This window comes from Mustela nivalis, assembly GCF_964662115.1.
Source record: "Mustela nivalis genome assembly, chromosome: 3".
In the NCBI taxonomy this organism is placed as follows: Eukaryota; Metazoa; Chordata; class Mammalia; order Carnivora; family Mustelidae; genus Mustela; species Mustela nivalis.
This window is the reverse complement of record NC_139022.1, coordinates 154,397,421-154,419,654: the sequence shown is the minus strand read 5'-3', so window position 1 is coordinate 154,419,654 and position 22,234 is coordinate 154,397,421.

The window sequence follows — 22,234 nt, the reverse complement described above, 5'->3', positions numbered from 1 at the left end:
TCAGAACATCTGGAATCCGGAAGATCTAATGCTTAAAAACAAATTTTTACAAGGACTTCCCTTCCAGGAAGGTGGAGTAGATGCACTTTTCCCTATTCCTCTCACTATCTACAATATAAAACCCTTAATATTATATATAAAGCAAATATAAGAAGACTAAAAGGTGAAGAAGAAGGCAGGTGGGCTAGGAACCTCGGGACCCAAGTAACAACATGGTGGTGGGTTCCTACTTTTTCTTTTTGACTCATATATTCCAGACTTGGAGCTGAAGAAGTCAGCAACCCAGAAACACTGATGAATAAAACAGACATAAACAACAACAGCAGCCTGCTGTTTAGCCAAAAGTCCAGGAAAGGAGCAGTCTAAGACAAAAAAAAAATGTTTAAAAAATAAACATCACACAAAATAGGAACCACAGAAGAAACTGACCCCACCCTCACCCTTACCTCCAACCCCACTAGCAAAGGACAAGTGAGGACCCTAGTCTTCCACCAGGCTGGAATACCCCAGACTGGAATAAGGCATCCTAATACTCACTTACTTACCAGAGAAGTAGGGAACTGGGACATTCATCCCTCTGGAGAGTAATGAGCCAGGCTCTCATGCACACATACCCAGGGTGTCAGTGGAGACGATGTCGGGAGCATGGACTTCAATCCCCACCCAACAGTAACAGGATACCCCTCTCTCTTCCTACTAGAGTGGTATCAGAGGAACCTAGATGGAAGTAAGGATTTACACCACTCTCCAGGAGAAATGAGGCCACTCCCTTTCTCTGTGTATTGTCAGTGGTGGTTAGATAGAGAGCAGTAAGGAGGCTTCCCATCCAGGAAAATATCCGTGAAGATCTATGGTGAGCTGGAACTTCCATTCCTGCCCACTAGTAGTAAGGAATATTCTCCCTTGAGTAACAAAGGAGCCAGAGTAAATAACCTAGATGGTGTGCTATCTTCACCTTCACTGATATTAAGGAGGTGGCACCCCGCCTTCCCTTGGTGTCAGAGAAAACCACTTAAAATTTAAATAAGATCTAGAATCTCTCTTTTTTTAAAATTTATTAAGTAGGCAGAGCAGCAGGCAGACAGAGAGAGAGAGAGAGAGAGAGGAAAGCAGGCTCCTTGCTGAGCAGAGAGCCTGATGTGGGGCTCGATCCCAGGACCCTGAGATCATGACCTGAGCCCAAGGCAGACGCTTAACTAACAGCCACCCAGGTGCCCCAGATCTAGAATCTCTTTTTTTTTTTTTTTTTAAGATTTTATTTATTTATTTGACAGAGAGAGATCACAAGTAGGCAGAGAGGCAGGCAGAGAGAGAGAGGAGGAAGCAGGCTCCCTGCTGAGAAGAGAGCCCGATGCGGGACTCGATCCCAGGACCCTGAGATCATAACCTGAGCCGAAGGCAGCGGCTTAACCCACTGAGCCACCCAGGCGCCCCAGATCTAGAATCACTTAACATACCAAAATATCCAGGTTTCAACTGGCAATCAGTTATTATACCAAGAACCAGGAAAATCTAAAACAGACTAAAAAGTATAGTCAACAGATCCCAATATAAAGATGATAGCAATCCTAGAATTATCTAACAAAGATTTTAAAACAGCCATAATAAAAAGTGTTTCAATGAGCAATCACAAATACACTCAAAACAAAATAGAAAGTCCTAACAAAGAGAGAGTCCTAGCAAAGAATAGAAGATATAAATAAGAACCAAATGGATGGTTGAGTAATATTCCATTGTGTGTGCATATATATTTATATACAGCAGGGCAGGTGGCAGGGATGGCAGCAGCTCTGGTGGGGGGTGGCAGGAAGCTGGGTGCCACAGTGGCCTCTCCTCCAACTTCAAGCAATGGTACATGTGAGAGGCCAGGGCCTCTTTCCCTCTCCCAGTCCCCACCCTGGCACAGCCTCCTTGTGGCCAGAGCCAAGGACACCCTGTGATGTGTTGTTAAAGTTATGAATCGGATTTTTATGATGATGAAAATGATTTTACCAGCAGAAGGATTTTTTTAAAAGTTTTGTTTGTTTGTTTGTTTAAATAACCTAAGCATGAAAAGCAAAAATATCCCTTCCGGAGTCTCAGAAGCTGAAAAGTTAAGATAAGAAATAAAAAAATTTTTTAAATGGGGCTCCTGGGTGGCTCAGTCATTAAGAATATGCCTTCGGCTCAGGTCATGATCCCAGGGTCCTGGAACTGAGCCCCACATTGGGCTCCCTGCTCAGTAGGAAGCATGCTTCTCCCTCTCCAACTCCCCCTGCTTGTGCTTCCCCTCTCGTTGTCTCTCTCTCTGTCAAATAAAAAAATCTTTAAAAAAAAACTATTAAATATCTATAGATATAGATATAAATATAGATATATAGATATAAAGATACATATCTCACATCTTCTTTATCCATTCTTCAGTTGATGGACTTTTAGGCTCCCTCCATAATTTGGCTATTGTTGATAATGCTACTATAAACATTGCTGTGCAAGTGCTCCTTTGAATCAGTATTTTTGTATCCTTCGCATAAATACTTAGTAGTTCAACTTCTGGGTCATAGGGTAATTGTATGTTTAACTTTTTGAGGAACCTCCATAATATTTTCCAGAATGGCTGCACCAGTTTGCACTCTTACAAACAGTGTAAAGGAGTTCCCATTTTTCTTCACCCCTGTGAGCACCTATGGTTTCCTGTGTTGTTCATTATAGCCATTTTGACAGGTGTGAAGTGATATCTCATTGTGGTTTTGATTTGTATTTCCCTGATGATGAGTGATGTTAAGCATCTTTTCATGTGTCTGCTGGCTATCTGAATGTCTTCTTTGGAATTTTAAATTGAAAAATACAACAACTGAAAAAAAAAAAAACACTCAGTGGATGAGCTCAACATCAAAATGGAAACCAAAAAAACCCAGTGAGCTGTTAGATAAAATAATAGAAATTACCTAATTTGAACAACAGAAAGAAAATAGACTATAAAAAATTAACATAGTTAAGGGACCTGTAGAACTATAACAAATGATCAAACATTTATGTTTTAGAGTCCCTGGAAGTTATGAAGAAAGAGTGTGGGACTACTGAAGAAATAAGAGCTGACTGACAACTGTTTGGCAAAATACATAAGCCTGCAGATTGAAGAAGGTGAAAATATTCCCATCCAGGATAAAGCCAAGGAAATCTACACCAATTATGCATGATAGCCAGACTTTGAACAAAGTAAAGAAAAGGTCCCGAAAGCAACAAAAAAAGAAACACCTTAGCTATAAGGGAAAAATAATCCAAATGATTAGTAATAAACGATGGCAGCCAGAAGGAAGTAAGCCATACCATTTTTAAAGAACTGAAAGAAAAGAACTGTCAACCCCAAATCCTTTATCTAATGAAAGTATCTTTCAAAAGTAAAGTAGAAATCAAGCCTTTTTCAGATGAAGAGAAACTAAGAACTGATCATCAGTAGACCTACTCTAAAAGTTTTCTAAACAGAAAAGAAACAATAATGGGAATGCAAGCTGGTGCAGCCACTCTGGAAAACAGTCAGAGATTCCTCAAAAAGTTGAATATAGAGCTATGCTACAACCCAGCAATTGCACTACTGGGTATTTACCCTGAAGATACAAAGGTAGTGATCCAAAGGGGCACCTGCACCCCAATGTTTATAGCAGCAATGTCCACAACAGCCAAACCATGAAAGAGACCAGATGCCCATTGATAAGTGAATGGATAAAGAAGATGTGGTGTATATATATGATGGAATATTACACAGTCATCAATAAATGAAATCTTGCCATTTCCAACTATGTGGATGGAACTGGAGGGTATTATGCAAGAGAATTAAGTTAATAGGAGAAAGACAATTATCATATGATCTCACTGATACATGGAATTTGAGAAACAAGGCAGAGGATCATATGGGAAGAGGAAAAAAATGAAACAAAATGAAACCACAGAGGGAGACAAACCACAAGAGACTCTTGATTTCAGGAAACATCTGAGTGTTGCTGGAGTGGAGGGGCTGGGGGAGCTGGCATGGCTGGGTGATAGACACTGGGGAGGGTATATGTTATGGTGAGCATTGTGTATTGTGTAAGTCTGATGAATCACAGATACTCACAAGATTGTGCAACTATCACCACTATGTAATCATAGAATATCTTCATCATTCCCCTCAAAACTGAGTACCCGTTATCAGTCATTCCCCATTCTTCCCTTTGCCTAGTCCTTCTTAACTATTAATCAACTTTCTGATTTGCCTATTCTGAGCATTTTATGTAAATGAAATCATACAATATGTCACCTTTTATATCTGACATGCTTTACTTGGTATTAATTTTTCAAAGTTCATTCATGTTGTAGCAAATAACATACTTAGCCCCATTTTACAGCTGAATAATATTCCATTCTATGTATATATCACATTTTGTCCATTCATCAGATGATGACCTTTAGGTTCTTTTACTTTTTTGGCTATTACAAATAATGCTGCCCTGAGCATTTGTTTACACATTTTGTGCAAAAATATGTTTTTAAGTCTCTTGGTTTTATACTTATGTATGGAAATTGCAAGACCATATGATAACTATATGTATTTGAGAAACTGCTGTATTGCTTTCTAAAGCAACTGTACCATTTTACATTTCAGCCAACAATGTTCCAGTCTTTCCACATTCTGGCCAACACTTGGTGTTGTCTGGTTTTTTAAAAATTCTAGCTGTGCTAGTGAGTATGAAATGGTATCTCATTGTGGTTTTGATTTACCTTTCCCTAGTGACTATTGACGTTGAACAACTTCTAATCTGCACATTGGCCATGTGTATATCTCATCTGGAGAAATGTCTAGTCAGATCACTGTGCATTTAAACAACTGAGTTATTTGTCTTTTTATTGTTGAGTTGTAAGAGTTATTGATATATTCTGGATAATAAACTGTTATCAGATTTAAAAAAGAAACATATGAAATAAATTGAGCCTATAAAATTTGTTAGAAAGGAAAGGAAAGAATAGAAAAGAAAAGGGAACCTTGAAACATCAGGAAGGAAAAAAGAACCTAGTAAGCAAAAACATGAATAAACACAACTCTTCCTTTTAGGTTTACGTTTGATAGTTGAAGCAAAAGGTATACTACTCTCTGATGTGATTCAAAATGTATGTACAGGAAATATTTAAGACAATTATACTGCAAATGAGGGAGGGTAATTATATTGTAAATGACAGAGGTAAGGTTTCTAGACTTCATTCAAACTGGTAAAATGATGCCATCAGTAGACTGTGATGACCAATGTATACGTAATATAATATCTAAATTATTTAAGAAACTAAACAAAGAGAGACACTCAAAAACACAATAGGATATAATAGAAAGGAACAAATTATTGATTAAATGCAACAAGCTAGGCGTATGTCCATAGGATTATGCTGAGTGAAACAAAAGAGATCTCTAAATGTTATAAACTGTGCTTTTCCATTTACATAACATTAGATATATAATAAAATCATAGAAATGGAGAACAGATTAATGGTTGCCAGAGGTTAAGGAGGCATAAAGGGTAGGAAGATATGACTATCATATGGCTATTAAAAAGAACAGCAGAAAATATTATGGTAATGGTAATGGTCTATGTCTTCCCTGTATCAATGTCAATATCCTGATTGTGATACTGAACACTAGTTTTCTAAGATGTTACCATTGAGCAAAAGGGTGTAAAAAGCACACAGTATCTCCCTGTATTATTTGTGACTATTACATGTGGATCTACAATTATTTCAGAATAAAAGTTTAATTTTAAAATTCCACAAAGGTGAACAAAAATAAATAAATAAATTATTCTTGAAGAGTTACTATAGTCTTTTAGTTTACTTCTCCTTCTGAGCCAAATTCAATATCATTATTGACTGAATTGAAATTTTATGAAAAGTCCTCAGATTCATATAAAACTAGGCATACTTGGCTAAAGTAAGAATAAGACAGTAGCAAACAAATTTTAAGTCTTCAGACTAAATTCTATCTCTTCAACCCTCATTGAAATTTATCTACTTATCTATTTATTTATAATTAACATATAATGTATTTATTGTTTCAGGGGTAACAGTTGCATGAGTCATCAGTATTATATAATACCCAGTGCTAATTACAACACATATCCTCCCCACTGTCCATAACCCAGTTACCCCATCCCCTATTCCCCGTCCCCTCCAGTAACCCTCATTATGTTTCCTGAGATTAAGAGCCTCTGTGGTTTCATTTTGTTTCATTTTTTCCTCTCTTCCCCTATGATCCTCTGCCTTGTTTCTCAAATTCCATGTATCAATGAGATCATATGATAATTGTCTTTCTCCTTTTGACTTAGTTCTCTTGCATAATACCCTCCAGTTCCATCCACATAGTTGGAAATGGCAAGATTTCATTTTTTGATGGCTGTGTAATAAATATTCCTTCATATATATATATATATATATATATATATATATATATACACATATCTCACATCTTCTTTATCCATTCGCCTGTTGATGGACATCTGGACTCTTTCATGGTTTGGCTATTGTGGGCATTGTGGCTATACACATTGGGGTGCAGGTGCCCCTTTGGACCACTACCTTTGTATCTTTGGGGTAAATACCCAGTAGTGCAATTACTGGGTTGTAGTGTAGCTCTATTTTCAACTTTTAAAAAAAAATTATTTATTTATTTGAGAGAAGCAGAGATAGCGACAAAGAACATGAGTGGGGAGGAGAGGGAGAAGCAGTCTTTCCACTGAGCAATGAGGCCAATGTGGGATTCGATCCCAGGAGCCTGGGATCATGACTTGAGCCAAAGATGCTTAATGGACTTAACCAATTTTCAACTTTTTGAGGAACCTCCATACTGTTTTCCAGAGGGGCTGCACCAGTTTGCATTCCCACAAAAAGTGTAGGATGGTTCTCTTTCCATCCCCACCAAAATCTGTCATTTCCTGACTTGTTAATTTTAGCCATTCTGACTGGTGTGAGGTGGTATCTCATTGCGGTTTTGATTTGTATTCCCTAATGTCAATTGATGTGGAGCATTTTCTCATGTGTCTGTTCGCTATTTGTATGTCTTCTTTGAAGAAATGAAGAGACGTCTGTTCATCTCCTCTACCCATTTCTTGACTGGATTATTTGACTTCTGGGTGTTGACTTTGATAAGTTCTTTATACATTTTGGATACTAGGCCTTTATCTGTTAAGACATTTGTAAAAACCTTCTCCTATTCTATAGGTTGTCTTTTAGTTTTGTTGACTGTTTCCCTTGCTGTGCCAACCTTTTTATCTTGATGAAATCCCAACAGTTCATTTCTGCTTTTGTTTCCTTTGCCTTCGAAGACCTGTCTAGCAAGTAGCTGCAGACAAGGTCAAAGAGGTGGCTGCCTTTGCTCTACTCTAGGATTTTGATGGATTCTTATCTCACATTTAGGTCTTTTATCCATTTTGAGTTTATTTTTGTGTATGGTGTAAGAAAATAGTCCAGTTTCATTCTTCTGCATGTGGCTGTCATATTCTCCCAACACAATTTGTTGAAGAGACAGTCCTTTTTCCATTGGGTATTCTTTCCTGCTTTGTTAAAGATTACCTGACCACAGAGTGGAGGGTCCATTTCTGTTCTATTCTGTTCTGTTCTATGTGTCTGTTTTTGTGCCAGTACTGTACTATCTTGATGATTACAGCTTTGTAACATAGCTTGAAGTCCAAAATTTTGATGCCATCAGCTTTGGTTTTCTTTTTCAACATTCTCTGGCTTTTCGGGGTCTTTTCTGGTTCCATACAAATTTTAGGACTATTTGTTCCAGTTCTGTGAAAAAAGAGTTGATGGTATTTTGAAAGTGATTGCATTGAATGTGTAAATTGCTCTAGATAGCTCAGACATTTTAACAATATTTCTTCTTCCAATCCATGAGCATGGGACATTTTTCCATTTTTTTTTAGCACCTAAAAAAAATTATTTATTTATTTGATAGATATACATCGAGAGGGGGAACACAAGCAGAGGGAGTGAAGAGGGAGAAGCAGGCTTCCCACTAAGCCAGGAGCCCAGTGCAAGGCTTCATCCCAGGACCCAGGGGTCATGACCTGAGTCAAAGGCAGATGCTTAACTACTGAGCCACCCAGGTACCCCCATTTTTCCATTTCTTTGTGTCTTCCTCATTGTTTCTTTCATGATTATTCTACAGTTTTCTGAGACAGATCCTTTGTCTCTTTGGTTAGCTTTATTCCAAGGCATCTTGCTTAAAAACAGATACCAGAAGTTCCACCATGGAAAGCAATCTAAAGCACGGTTTTGAGAGTCCTAAGCAGGACTTCTCTTCCTTATGTTCTATCATAGCTTCTGTCTGCAAACAATAATGGCAGTAGAATTCTACCTGGTAAGCTACACCTGCCATTGCAATTCTTAATTGCAAAGAAGTTCTTCATCCATAGGGCAGGCTCAAAGTCATCAGGTGAATCCTTACACTTAAATTCAGCCACTGGATTTGCAAATACCATTTTCATCCATCATCCACCAAAACTTTCAATAGCTTTCTTCTTCCTATAGGAAAAAGTGCAAACTTCTTAGTCTAGCTCAAAGGCCACCATTTAGCCCCCACCCACTTCTCTAACTGCTCTTCTACTTGTGTCTACAAAAATAAATAAGTAAATAAGTAATAAAAAAAAATAAAAAAAACCCATTCACCTCAGCTAGAATGGTCTGTTCATTTATCCTTTCCTGCCTCTCTTTTTATCACACTACTTCCCCTACCTAGAAAGCTTCCCATTCCTCCTTTTTCATTAACTTCCACTCTTCTTTCAAGACCTACCTCCACTCTGAAGCCTATCTTAGAGATGTCTCTGTCCGCTAAACTTCTTTTCTTTCTTCCATAAGTCATTTTTCCACATTTAATTTTTCAACATATGTTGTTTTTGGAATTTATCGTTTTCTTGCCTAAGTACTCTTTCCCTATTTAGCCTGTAAAATATTCAAATCTTCTTTTATCTCTATAGATCTCTGAAAAAAAGAAAACACACACACACACATACACAGACACACACACACACACACACACACACAGATATGTTTATGTTGATGATGACAAATATTTTAATATTAGATCTTGTGTGGAAATAACCTGCTCTCCTTCTGGACTTCAAATTCTTCTAAAACAAAATGAGGAAGGTGAATTAGACCAGTAGTCAGTCCTTAATCAGGTGTATATGTTAAACTCATTTGGGACTATCTTTGAAAATACGTTTATGTCATGAGAGACTATGGATTCTGAAAAACAATCTGAGGGTTTTGAAGGGGCAGAGGGTGGGAGGTTGGGGGAGCCAGGTGGTGGGTATTAAGGAGGGCATGTATTGCATGGAGCACTGGGTGTGGTGAAAAAACAATGAATTCTGTTATGCTGAAAAGAAATTTAAAAAAAAATACTTGCAAATAATCTAATAAAAAAAAGAAATATGTTTATATAAAAAAAAAAGAAAAGAAATAGAAAATATGTTTATGTCTAAGTTCACCTGTCCCAAAAATACAGATTTAGCCTGTGGTCATCTTGGGTTCTGAATTTTAATACTCACCCAAATAGCTCCCTACTCTACTTGAGAACCAAGTTATTGGATGACCTCTAAAATCCCTTCAGGTAATATTATGTTGACTTTGTGTTTTCATTAAAATACATTTTTGGAGGGCATCTCGGCTCTTTCCAGTTTGGCTATTGTGGTCATTGCTGCTATGAACAGTGGGGTGCATATGGCTCTTCCTTTCACTACATCTTATCTTTGGGGTAAATCCTAGTAGTGCAATTGCCAGGTCATAGAGTAGCTCTATTTTTCATCTTTTTGAGGAACCTGCACACTGTTTTCCAAAGTGGCTGTACCAACTTGCACTCCCACAAGCAGCGTAAGAGGGTTTCCCTTTCTCCACATCTTCTCCAAGATTTCTTGTTTCTTGCCTTGTTAATTTTTGCTATTCTAACTGGTGTAAGGTGGTATCTCATTGTGGTTTTTTTTTTGAATTATTATTTTTTTTAATTTTTTATTTTTTATAAACATATATTTTTATCCCCAAGGGTACAGGTCTGTGAATCACCAGGTTTACACACTTCACAGCACTCACCAAAGCACATACCCTCCCCAATGTCCATAATCCCACCCCCTTCTCCCAAACCCCCTCCCCACAGCAACCCTCAGTTTGTTTTGTGAGATTAAGAGTCACTTATAGTTTGTCTTCCTCCCAATCCCATCTTGTTTCATTTATTCTTCTCCTACCCACTTAAGCCCCCATGTTGCATCACCACTTCCTCATATCAGGGAGATCATATGATAGTTGTCTTTCTCTGCTTGACTTATTTCGCTAAGCATGATACGCTCTAGTTCCATCCATATTGTCGCAAATGCAAGATTTCATTTCTTTTGATGGCTGCATAGTATTCCATTGTGTATACATCTAGGTTCTTTCCATAGTTTGGCTATTGTGGACATTGCTGCTATAAACATTCGGGTGCACGTGCCCCTCTGGATCACTACGTTTGTATCTTTAGGGTAAATACCCAATAGTGCAATTGCTGGGTCATAGGGCAGTTCTATTTTCAACATTTTGAGGAACCTCCATGCTGTTTTCCAGAGTGGCTGCACCAGCTTGCATTCCCACCAACAGTGTAGGAGGGTTCCCCTTTCTCCGCATCCTCGCCAGCATCTGTCATTTCCTGACTTGTTGATTTTAGCCATTCTGACTGGTTCTAAAATTTATATGGAACCAGAAAAGACCTCGAATAGCCAAAGGGATATTGAAAAAGAAAGCCAACGTTGGTGGCATCACAATTCCGGACTTCAAGCTCTATTACAAAGCTGTCATCATCAACACAGCATGGTACTGGCACAAAAACAGACACATAGATCAATGGAACAGAATAGAGAGCCCAGAAATAGACCCTCAACTCTATGGTCAACTCATCTTCGACAAAGCAGGAAAGAATGTCCAATGGAAAAAAGACAGCCTCTTCAATAAATGGTGCTGGGAAAATTGGACAGCCACATGCAGAAAAATGAATTTGGACCATTTCCTTACACCACACACAAAAATAGACTCAAAATGGATGAAGGACCTCAATGTGCAAAAGGAATCCATCAAAATCCTTGAGGAGAACACAGGCAGCAACCTCTTTGACCTCTGTCGCAGCAACATCTTCCTAGGAACAACGCAAAAGGCAAGGGAAGCAAGGGAAAAAATGAACTATTGAGATTTCATCAAGATCAAAAGCTTTTGCACAGCAAAGGAAACAGTTAACAAAATCAAAAGACAACTGACAGAATGGGAGAAGATATTTGCAAACGACATATCAAATAAAGGACTAGTGTCCAGAATCTATAAAGAACTTACCAAACTCAACACCCAAAGAACAAATAATCCAATCAAGAAATGGGCAGAGGACATGAACAGACATTTCATTGTGGTTTTGATTTGAATTTTCCTGATGGCTAATGGTAATGAACATTTTTTCATGTGTCTGTTAGCTACTTGTATGTCTTCATTTGACAAGTGTCTGTTCATGTCTTCTGCCCATTTTTTTGACTTGATCATCTGTTTTTTGGGTCTTGAGTTTGAGAAGATGGGGTCCATATACACAATGGAATATTACTCAGCTATCAGAAACGATGAATACCCAAGTTTTGCATCAAGATGGATAGGATTAGAGGAGATTATGCTGAGTGAAATAAGTCAAGCAGAGAAAGTCAATTACCATATCGTTTCACTTATTTGTGGAACATAAGGAATAACATGGAGGACATTAAGAGAAGGAAGGAAAAATGAAGTGGGGGAATCAGAGGAGAAGATGAACCATGAGACTGTGGACTCCAGGAAATAAACTGAGGGTTTTAGAGCGGGGGGGGGGGGGATGGGTTGGCCCAGTGATGGGTATTAAGGAGGGCATGTGTTGCACAAAGCACTGGTTATTATATGTAAACAATGAATCTTGGAACACTATATCAAAAACTAATGACATACTGTATGGTGACTAACATAACATAGTAAGAAATAATAAAAAAATAAAAAATAAAATACGTTTTTGTTACCGTAGCTTTAAATTTTGTTCCAGTAGCTTTAAATCTCAGTTTAGCTGGTTGTGTGTCTGATAAAGGCATGAGAATCAGAATGATCTCTAGGTATAAAACATATTAAACTCTCAAATGAAAAACATTCTAGTTCAGTGAAGGAAAAGTCAGTGTTATGGTTAGTGTCAAGCTCTGGAGCTCCTTCTAGTAGGGCTCAGATCTCAGATCTGCCACTTATTAGCTATGTGACCTTAAAAAAGTGACTTAAACCCTCTCAGTTTCTCTCTACATTTCTAAAATGGGGACAATGCTAACACCTACTTTATAGGGCTACTGTGAGAAATAAATTATTTAATACATGTAAGGCAATCTTATTTAGCTCCTGGAACATATTAAGCCCCAAATGTACTTTAACTGCAGCTGAAAATAAATCTTTACAATCCCATTCACTTGTAGATATTCTACAAAAGTGGCTCTCAACTTACACTTTGGGGGAAACTCCAGAGAAACTGCATTTAAATCCCTAAGTGCAGCTAATACTATCTGTTAATTGAATACATAATATATTTTGCTCATAGAAGTACTTCTATTTTTCAAATATATGTATATGTTTTACAACTAATAAAATACTAACTCAAGTAAGTGATGCAACTGAATTTAGAGTTGTTTTCTGTCATTATATATTTTCATAGTTAACACCTATTAGGAATACAACTATCATCATGCAAAGCTTCTTCAATTTATTTTCTTCATTTTAAAGGTTTCAAACAAACCAGGAAACACTATTCACAGAATATCAAATTACTATCAGCATCACTTCCTAAAGCTATTTACCATTCTTTCACAGAGTTTAGGTAAAGTGACTTACAGTCACAACATGATACATAGGATTTGCCCAAAACAACAAAGCCATAAAAAAGAATATATAAACTGCTAAATATTTATTTTTATTTTGAAAAGGACAGATTTGAAAAAAGAAAAGGGGAAAGTATGACTATTGTATAATGTGTTATCAAATAAAACTGTTATAGCCTTTTAAGCAGATCTTAGTGACACAGAATTCACAATTCAATAACTAAACACTTGAAGAAAGAAAAGCCAGAGAAATTAGTGTTATGTTGCCATATCATTACTTCCATAATTTTTGTGCAGGGATCTCAGGAAGTGGACAAAGCTGAATACATAACTCTTTCTTGTTTAAGTGAAAAAAGGGCAAGAGGAGGAGGTACATCGCTCCCTGTTAAGTATGTTCTGGTATCTTGCAAATGGAAAAAAGATTATAAATAACCAAGACATAAATTTAAAAAAAGAGGGGCGCCTGGGTGGCTCAATGGGTTAAAGCCTCTGCATTTGGCTCAGGTCATGATCCCAGGGTCCTGGGATTGAGCCCCACATCAGGCTCTCTGCTCAGCGGGGAGCCTGCTTTCTCCTCTCTCCCTGCCTGCCTCTCTGCCTACTTGTGATCTCTGTCTGTCAAATAAATTAAAAAAATCTTTAAAAAAAAATTTTAAAAAAGAAAAATTAACTTCTTTGACATAGAAAAAAATGATAAGAATAAGCTGATTTCTTAAACAATGAATTTTGGAACACAAAAAAATTAAATTAAATTTTAAAAAAGAATAAGCTGATTTCTATAAAATTATTTTAGAAACCCAAATTTTTACTCCATTTTCTACTTAATTTTCACTTTTTTTAAGTACAATATTGTAAGACATGCAAAATATCACTTAAATCCATTTTTAAGAAATGGAGAACTTCATTTACAGAGTTTTGATACACACCATGGTCCAGTTGCCCAATGCACCCTTGCTCCAGAGCTTAATGGTGAAAAGGGAGTTCACACTAGTTTAAATATTCCATCCTGCTTATGGGAATCTATTTTATTTGTTTGTTTGGCTGGTTGGTTGATTGGCTCCTTGGTAAATGCAAAGTGATCCTACAAACTTTGTCAGTTTTGATACCCAAGGCAGATCATCTATGTTTATTAAAACAAAACAAACAGTAGAAAAACAAGGGATGGGAGTTTGAAGACTATTTTGAGGATAAACTTGAACAAATCACTTAATCTTCCAGGCCTAATGTATTTGATTATAAGATGCAGAAGTTGGCTTGCTTAGGGATTGCTAAAATCTATGACTCAACAATCCACAAAGCTTAGCTTGTAATTGCAGGTCTCTTCCCTTGGATCTGGAGATGTGGTAAAACAGAACCTCCCTAAATAAATACAACCCTCCTCACATAACTACACTCTCTCAGGCTAGGCCTGTCAGCATGTCATTTGGGGTACAAAGAAAGAACTCTGATGAAACTAGGGCAACTAAGACCCAAGGAATGGTTACAATACCGTGATTCTATCCCTTATAAAAGGTTGGCTTTCGGTTTTCTCAGACTTCAGGCTGATCTATGATGGACCTTCTATGAAGAGATCCATAGTGTCTCAAAGCAACGTAGTTACATTCCCTTTAATCCGTAAGTCATATCTTTTGACAAAAGCCATCATAGAAGGAAAGAAATGCAGTACATTCAGGACCAGCTATAATTAAATTCAAATTTATTAATCAAATGTTAGAGGCGGTAGTGCCATCTAGCTGCTAGAACGGCAAGATGTTACTTTTTTTTTTTAAGATGTTACTTATTTTTATAAACTCCTGTAAGAAAACAAATATCGTGATCATTTAATGTAGGCAGTGAAAGACATAATCTTTCTTATGTTATATCTCCATATACATGTAAGGAAACAGGCACAGAAAGGGCCAACAGTTTTACCTAGTCAGTAGGCTAATCACTAACAGAACTAGAATGAGACCATGGTTCTTTTGATTCCTAGACTTCAGCTCTTTCCACAGCCTCACTGCTAATGAAAGAGAGTTCGCTAGGCCTCAAAGCATGTCCCCTTTTACCAGGCACCTCTCTCAACATCAAATAAGTAATTGTTTTACAAAATTATTCTCCCGTTCTTACACCTGTGGGGAAAATATCCACTAATCAACTCTCTGAGAACCTATGTCTATGAATATCCCACGAAAAGGAAGCTAGTGTAACTAAAATGAATGAGGAGACAGATCTTGCTTTCCACTTGAAAATCCCTAGAACCAGGTTCTAAAACCACCAAAAAACTTGGCTGTGTTATATCAGTATTATAGAATTTCCCTCTTCTAACATTTGAGAAGGTTATCTGCCCTGGAGTAGTAGCATTCCTTTCTGATTTTCTTCTAGTCACTCTAGCACTGCTGCCATCAAAACCCTGGTAGAAATGGAGAAAAACCTCGCTTGTTGTCATAACTCCTGACATCCTCTCCCCAGTTCACATCCATGGAAGAGCCATTTTCCTGGAACAGAGCAATGGCTTTAACAAAGTTCCCCAACAAATAAACATCTGCCCTCATACACATGTATCACTACTATTCTCCCTGAGGCCAAAGACAGATATATACATATATATATTTTTTGAATACTAGAGCAATATGTGGTTTTTTGTAACTATTCAAACAATATAGAATTATTTAAAAAATTATTTTCTAGGTCCCTTATCCAATCCCATTTTCTTGACAAAATCAGTGTTAATAGCTTGTTATACAGATTCTTTTTATACTTGTTTAAGTATACATAAAATACACATATTTATACTGTTTTCTTTCTTATGTATATGAAGTTATACTGACCATTTTACTCTGATACTTGCTTTTTTAAATTTGTCAACATATTCTGCGTATCCTTCCATGTGGATACATATAACTTTAACTCATTTATATAATAGAGCAAAGTAAGTCCACAATAGAGCTTTAAAAATTTTTTATCTTGGTAAAATACATATTACATAAAATTTACCATCTTAACCATTTTTACTATAAAGGTCAGTGCTATGGAATACATTCATAATGTGCAACCATCACCACCATCTATCTCTGTAACTCTTTCCATCTTGTAAAACTGAAACTATACCCACTAAACAATAACTCCTCATTCACTCCCAGCCCCTGGCAACCATAATTCTACTTTCTATCTCTTTGGTTTGGGCTATATTAAATATGTCATATAAGTGGAGCCATACAGTATTTGTCTTTTTGTGGCTGGCCTATTTCATTTAGCATAACATCCTCAAGGTTCATCCATATTAGAGCCTGTGTATGAACTTCCTTCCTTTTTTAAGGCTGACTTATATTCACTTGTATGGATATACCACCTTTTGCTTATTCATTCATCTACTGATGGACACTTGGGTTGCTTCTATTTTTTAGCTACTATGTTCAAACAATACTATGTTCAAGCAATACTATGAACAGTATTCATAGCAATACTATTGCTTGAACATGGGTGTACAAATATCTATCTTTTAGATCCTGATTTCAATTCTTTGGGGTATATACATCCAGAAGTAGAAAGGCTAGATCACATGGTAATTCTATTTTTAATTTTTTGATAAATTTCCATACTGGTCTCTATAGCAGCTATACCATTTTATACTCCCACCAACAGTGCACAGGTCTCCAGTTTCTCCAATATCTTCACCAACATTTGTTTCTCTATTTTTTGATAATAGCCACGCTAATGGGTATGAGGTAGTATCCCATTGCAGTTTTCACTTGCATGTCCCTAATGATTAGTGATGTTGGGAATTTTTTCATGTATTTATTGGATATTTGTATATATTCTTTGGAAAAATATCCATTCAAGCCCTTTGCCCATTTTCAAATTAAGTTGTTTATTTTGTTGCTGTTGAGTTTAAGGAATTTTCTATATACTATGGATATTAGTCACTTATCAGATACATGTTTTGCAAATATTTTCTCTCATTCTGAATAACAGTATTTTACTCTGTCTTTTGATGTACAAAAATTTAAAATTTTCATGCAGACAAATTTGTCTATCTTCATTTTCTTTTATTGCTGTGTCATTGGTGTCATAGCTAAGAAATCATTGCCAAGTTCAATGGCATGCAACTTTTGCCCTATGCTTTCTTTTGAGTTTTATGGTTTTAGGTCTTACATTTGTCTTTAATCCAGTGTGGATTTATATCTGTGAATGTTAGCTAAGTGTCCAACTTCAATGTTATGCATATGGATATCCAGTTTTCCCAGCACCATTTGTTGAGAAAATTATCCTTTCTCCCAGTGAATAGTCTTGGCAGCCTTGTCAAAAATCCTTTGATTATATAAACGAGGATTAATTTCTGGGATCTCTAGTCTATTCCATTGGTCTATATATCTATCTTTATGCCAGTACCACACTATTTTAATTACTGTAGGTTTGTAATAACTTTGGAAGTCAGGAGTTCTCCTGCTTTGATTTTTGTTCTTTGTTTTCTGTTTTTTTCAAGATTGTTTTGGCTACTTAGGGTGCCTCGAAATTCCATATGAATTTTAGGATGGTTTTGCTATTTCTGCAAAAAATGTCATTGGGATTTTTTAAAATTTAAATTCAGTTAGCCAACATATGGTACATCATTAGTTTTTGATATAATGTTCAATATTCATTAGTTGCATATAACACCCAGTGCTCACCACATCACATCACATCACATGCCCTCCTTAACTACCCATGACCAAGTTACCCCATCCCCCCACCCACCTTGGAAAACAGTATGGGGGCTCCACAAGACATTAAAAATAGAGCCATCCTATGACCCAGCAATTGCATTACTGGGTATTTACTCCAAATATACAACATTTGTTATTGGGATTTTGGTAGAGAGATTTTACTGAATCTGCAGATCACTTTGGGTAGTATTGACATTTTAACAATATGAAGTCTTCCAATTTATGGGCATAAGATATGTTTCCATTTATTATGTCTTTAATGTCTTTCAGCAATGTTTTGCAAATTTCATTATATAAGACTTATCTCTCCTTGGTTAACTCTTAAATATGTTTCTGTAATTTCCTTTTCAGATTATTATTAGTGTATAAAAATGCAAATTATTATTATGTGTCATACAATATAGCTGTTTTTAACCATAATGTATTGAGAATTCATTTTGTTTCTAGTTTTTTTTTTTTCTTTCCTGGTGTTCTTTTTTGGGGAGGGGGGGACTATCATAAAGAACACTGCTAGAGCAATGTCACAATAGCCAAACTATGGAAAGAACCTAGATGTCCATCAACAGATGAATGGATAAAGAAGATGTGGTATATATATACAATGGAATACTATGCAGCCATCAAAAGAAATGAAATCTTGCCATTTGCAATGATGTGGCTGAAACTAGAAGGTATTACGCTGAGTGAAATAAGTCAATCAGAGAAAGACAATTATCATATGATCTTCCTGATAGGAGGAATTTGAGAGACAGGGTGGGAAGTTTGGGGGGTAGGGAAGGAAAAAAATGAAACAAGATGGGATGAAAAGGAAAAAAATGAAACAAAAGGGAGACAGACCACAAGAGACTCTTAATCTCACAAAACAAACTGAGGGTTGCTGGGGGAGAGGGATATGGAGAGGAGGGGTGGGTGCATTATGGACATTGGGGAGGATATGTGATATGGTGAGTGCTGTGAAATGTGTAAGCCTGACAATTCACAGACCTGTACCACTGGGGCAAATAATACATTAACCTATAGATTAATAAAAATAATTAATAAAAAAAAGATCATTGCTAGAAACATTCCCTGTATTCATCTATTTTTGTGTTCTGTTGTTCTTATTTCTATAAAATAGATTTAGGCAAAGTGATGTTTCAGTTACCAGTTTTATACAATAAACCACCCCAAAACTACTCATGAATTTAAAATATGGGTAGGACTCAGCAAAATAATTCACGCAGCTTCACCTGGGTTATTTAGCTCAAACAGGTCCAAGGGATTCATTTCCAAACAGCCATTAGCTGGCAAGTTGTTGCTGAATGTTAGCTGGGGGGCTCAGATGGGATCATTAATCAAAACTTTCAATTCCTTTCTACCTGGACTCTCTGTGGACAGCTTGGGCTTCCTCACAGCATGGTGACTGGTTGTAAGAACAATTTCCCAGAGACAGGAAACAGGAACTGCTAATCTCTTAAGGCTTGATTCTGGAAGCTGGCAGTGCCCTTTGACCATATTCTATTGGTCAATCAGTCATAGAGCCTACATCCAGATTCAAGGGAAGGGAACATAAACCTCACCTCTCAAATGGGAGGACTAGCAAAATAATATGCAACCAACTTTAATTTACAAGTAAGATTGGTAAGAGAAACAATATAAACATTTTTAGTATGAATAAATACTGCTGGATTCTTTTCCGAAAGGGTTCATTCATGGGTTTAGCAAATATTTGAGGGATATTACTTGGCAGGAACTATGCTAGATATGGAATAAAACAGTGATCAAAGTAGACAAAAAAAACTTCGTTCTGATAGAGATGAATTGTCGTGGTAGATAGACAACAGTATGTGATGAGCTCTGGGTGTTATAAGCAACTAATGAATTACTGAACACTACACTGAATTTAAATTTTAAAATATTTGAGAAAACAGTATGTCAGGTGGTGATAAGTGTCATAAAAAAAATAAACAGAGAAAGAAACTAGGGAGTATCTGAGAAGAGAGGGCAAAATTTTAAATGGGTTCATCAAGGAAGGTTTCAATTTCAATTTTTTTTAAAGATTTTATTTATATGACACAGAGAGAGAGAGAGAGAGAGATCATGTACACAGAGAGAGGGAAGAAGCAGGCTCCCCACCAAGCAAGGAACCTGATGCGGAGCTTGATCCCAGGCTTCTGAGATCATGACCTAAGCCAAACACAGAGGCTTAACCCACTGAGCCACCCAGGTGCCCCTCAATCTCAATTTAATAGAAAAACAGCACATGTAAAAGGGAGAACATGCCTGCAATACCCACAGGACAGCAGCAAAAGCCAGTGTGGTCAGAGAAGAGTGAGCATGAGGGAGAAATATAAAAGCTAAGAGGTAAATGTGGGTGAGTCAGATTGTGTTATAATAGTTCATCCTGCCTACTAGAGATGCTTATTGTATATATCCTACTAGCCTATATTTATTGGGCATTTCCATGTTCTCTCTTGCCACCCACCCCTCAAGATGAAGTAAAATATTAAAACATATATACCCTTAATGAGAATTATTTATAGGAAATTAATCAACAAGTTTTCTATGAGGATGCTGAGAGAATAAGGTTCAACGCAGGCTACTTCAAAGAAGATAGCCTGAAGTATGCCGCCCAAAAGTTTAGGTTTGAAATGTTAGTGACAGGGAGATGGACGATGGGAAGGCAGCCCCGGACACGTTACATAAAAGTAGCAGATATCCTGGAGTAAGACATAGCAGAAAGTAGAAGACACGGAACTGAATAGGGATAACAGGCCCAAAAAAGACAAACCTCAACGGCTCCCAAAATTTTATTAGGATCAACTTTAATAAAAACTTCAAGTTTGAAAGTTGGAAGTGACTGTTTTAATTAGTTTTATAATTCTGCAATAATTATTTTCCAGAGGAAGTCTTCAGAACTCCCACATGCTTTCTTTACTCACAGTAAAAATCCTGTTCTTGCTATGTTTAAAAACGTCTTTGGGTTTTATACAGCAAGTCCTTTTTTGCTAAAGTCTATAGCTTAGAAAACATTTACTTTGGGAAAAAGTCTACAATAAAACATCTTGGGTCAAAAGCTTTTGTCTAGTATTCTTCTAAACAAAATCCAATGAAAGTATATTAGTGAGGTTCACAGTCTATCTGTGGCTTGCCATCAGGTTTCAGGAAAATGGCATTCACATCCTTTAACAGGTTTCAGGATAAGTTCTCGTTTGGTAATGTTTCCACATCTAACACCTTCAGACCCCTGAAGTTGAAATTAAAATGTTTTAAACAAAATAGCATTAATTCAACGCATCAAGAGACTTTTTAAAAGCCTTTTTCTCCTACGACAGGAATATTAGTGGTCATTTCCCAACTTCTCTCTTTAGCATATTGCAAACTGCGGCTTGTAAAAGACCTGCTGGTTAAATATCTTTAAATGGACTTTTCCATCAGGCCTCTATCAGGAACTTCTTTGAAAAATTTTGTAAATGAAAAGCTTAAGGATTCTCACACCATTTTTATTGGTCAGAAAGAAGAAAAAGATGCATCGTTGTTTCCTAAAGAGAGGACCACTTCCTAGGAATATTCTAGGCATTCATATAAGCAGAATTCACTCAACCAGACCTCCCAGGATCTTTCAATAAAATACTTTTCATTCCACGTAAGCTATAAATGTGAGCCCACAAGCTTTAAAGCTGGGAAACTATGTCTTTGTAACCCCCATTCCTCACCCAGCAAACATATACACATATATTCACTCACATACTTTTCTAGCACTCCCCAGGTGATTCTAATGTCAAGTCTGAAAATCAGGACAGTAGATATGACTCTCTGCTATCCACCGGCCATCTCCCTTCCTCCCTCCCACCCTCTCTTCCTTTCGTTTCTTTCTTTCCTTCTGTGTTTCTTTCTTTCTGTATTTCTTCTTTCCTTCCTTTTCTTTCTTCTTTCTCCCACCATCCCCTTCATCCCTTTCTTTCTTAAGTTGAGACTCCCCAAAGTTTTTTCTGAGTTACTTTAGTAACCTAAATAGGCTCTTAGATTCTAGGTTTGCTTTAGTTATACCCACTCTCCCTTCACCTATGCCTGGGTGATCTGACTGAAAAAACAGACATAATCAAGTTGCCTCCCTGTTTAAAATACTTCAATGGCTACTCACAGTACTTTAGTATAAAGTTCAAACTTCATTAAGTACATAAGATTCTTTATGGTCTGTGCCCTGTCTATAAATCCTTCTCTAGTCTTCTCTCCCATCATTACACCACATGCTGTATTCATTCTTACCATATTTCCTTTGAAAGTGTCACATTGGGGGCACCTGGGTGGCTCAGTGGGTTAAGCCTCTGTCTTTGGCTCAGGTCATGATCCCAGGGTCCTGGGATCGAGTCCGGCATCGGGCTCTCTGCTCAGCAGGGAGCCTGCTTCCCTCTCTCTCTCTCACTCTCTCTGCCTGCCTCTCTGTCTACTGTGATCTCCCTCTGTCAAATAAATAAACAAAATCTTTAAAAAAAAAGTGTCACTTTGTTTTTATATCTGTATGCCTTTGCTATTGTTCAGTTCAAATGTTCTCTCCCTTCAAGTCCCAATTTAGATGACATTTTAAGAAAACAAAATGTCTTTGATGCATCTGCTATGTATTCTATAGCACTTAGTATATACTTTTATTTAGGGTTAATGATGCTAAAACATCTTCTCCATTATAGTCTAAAC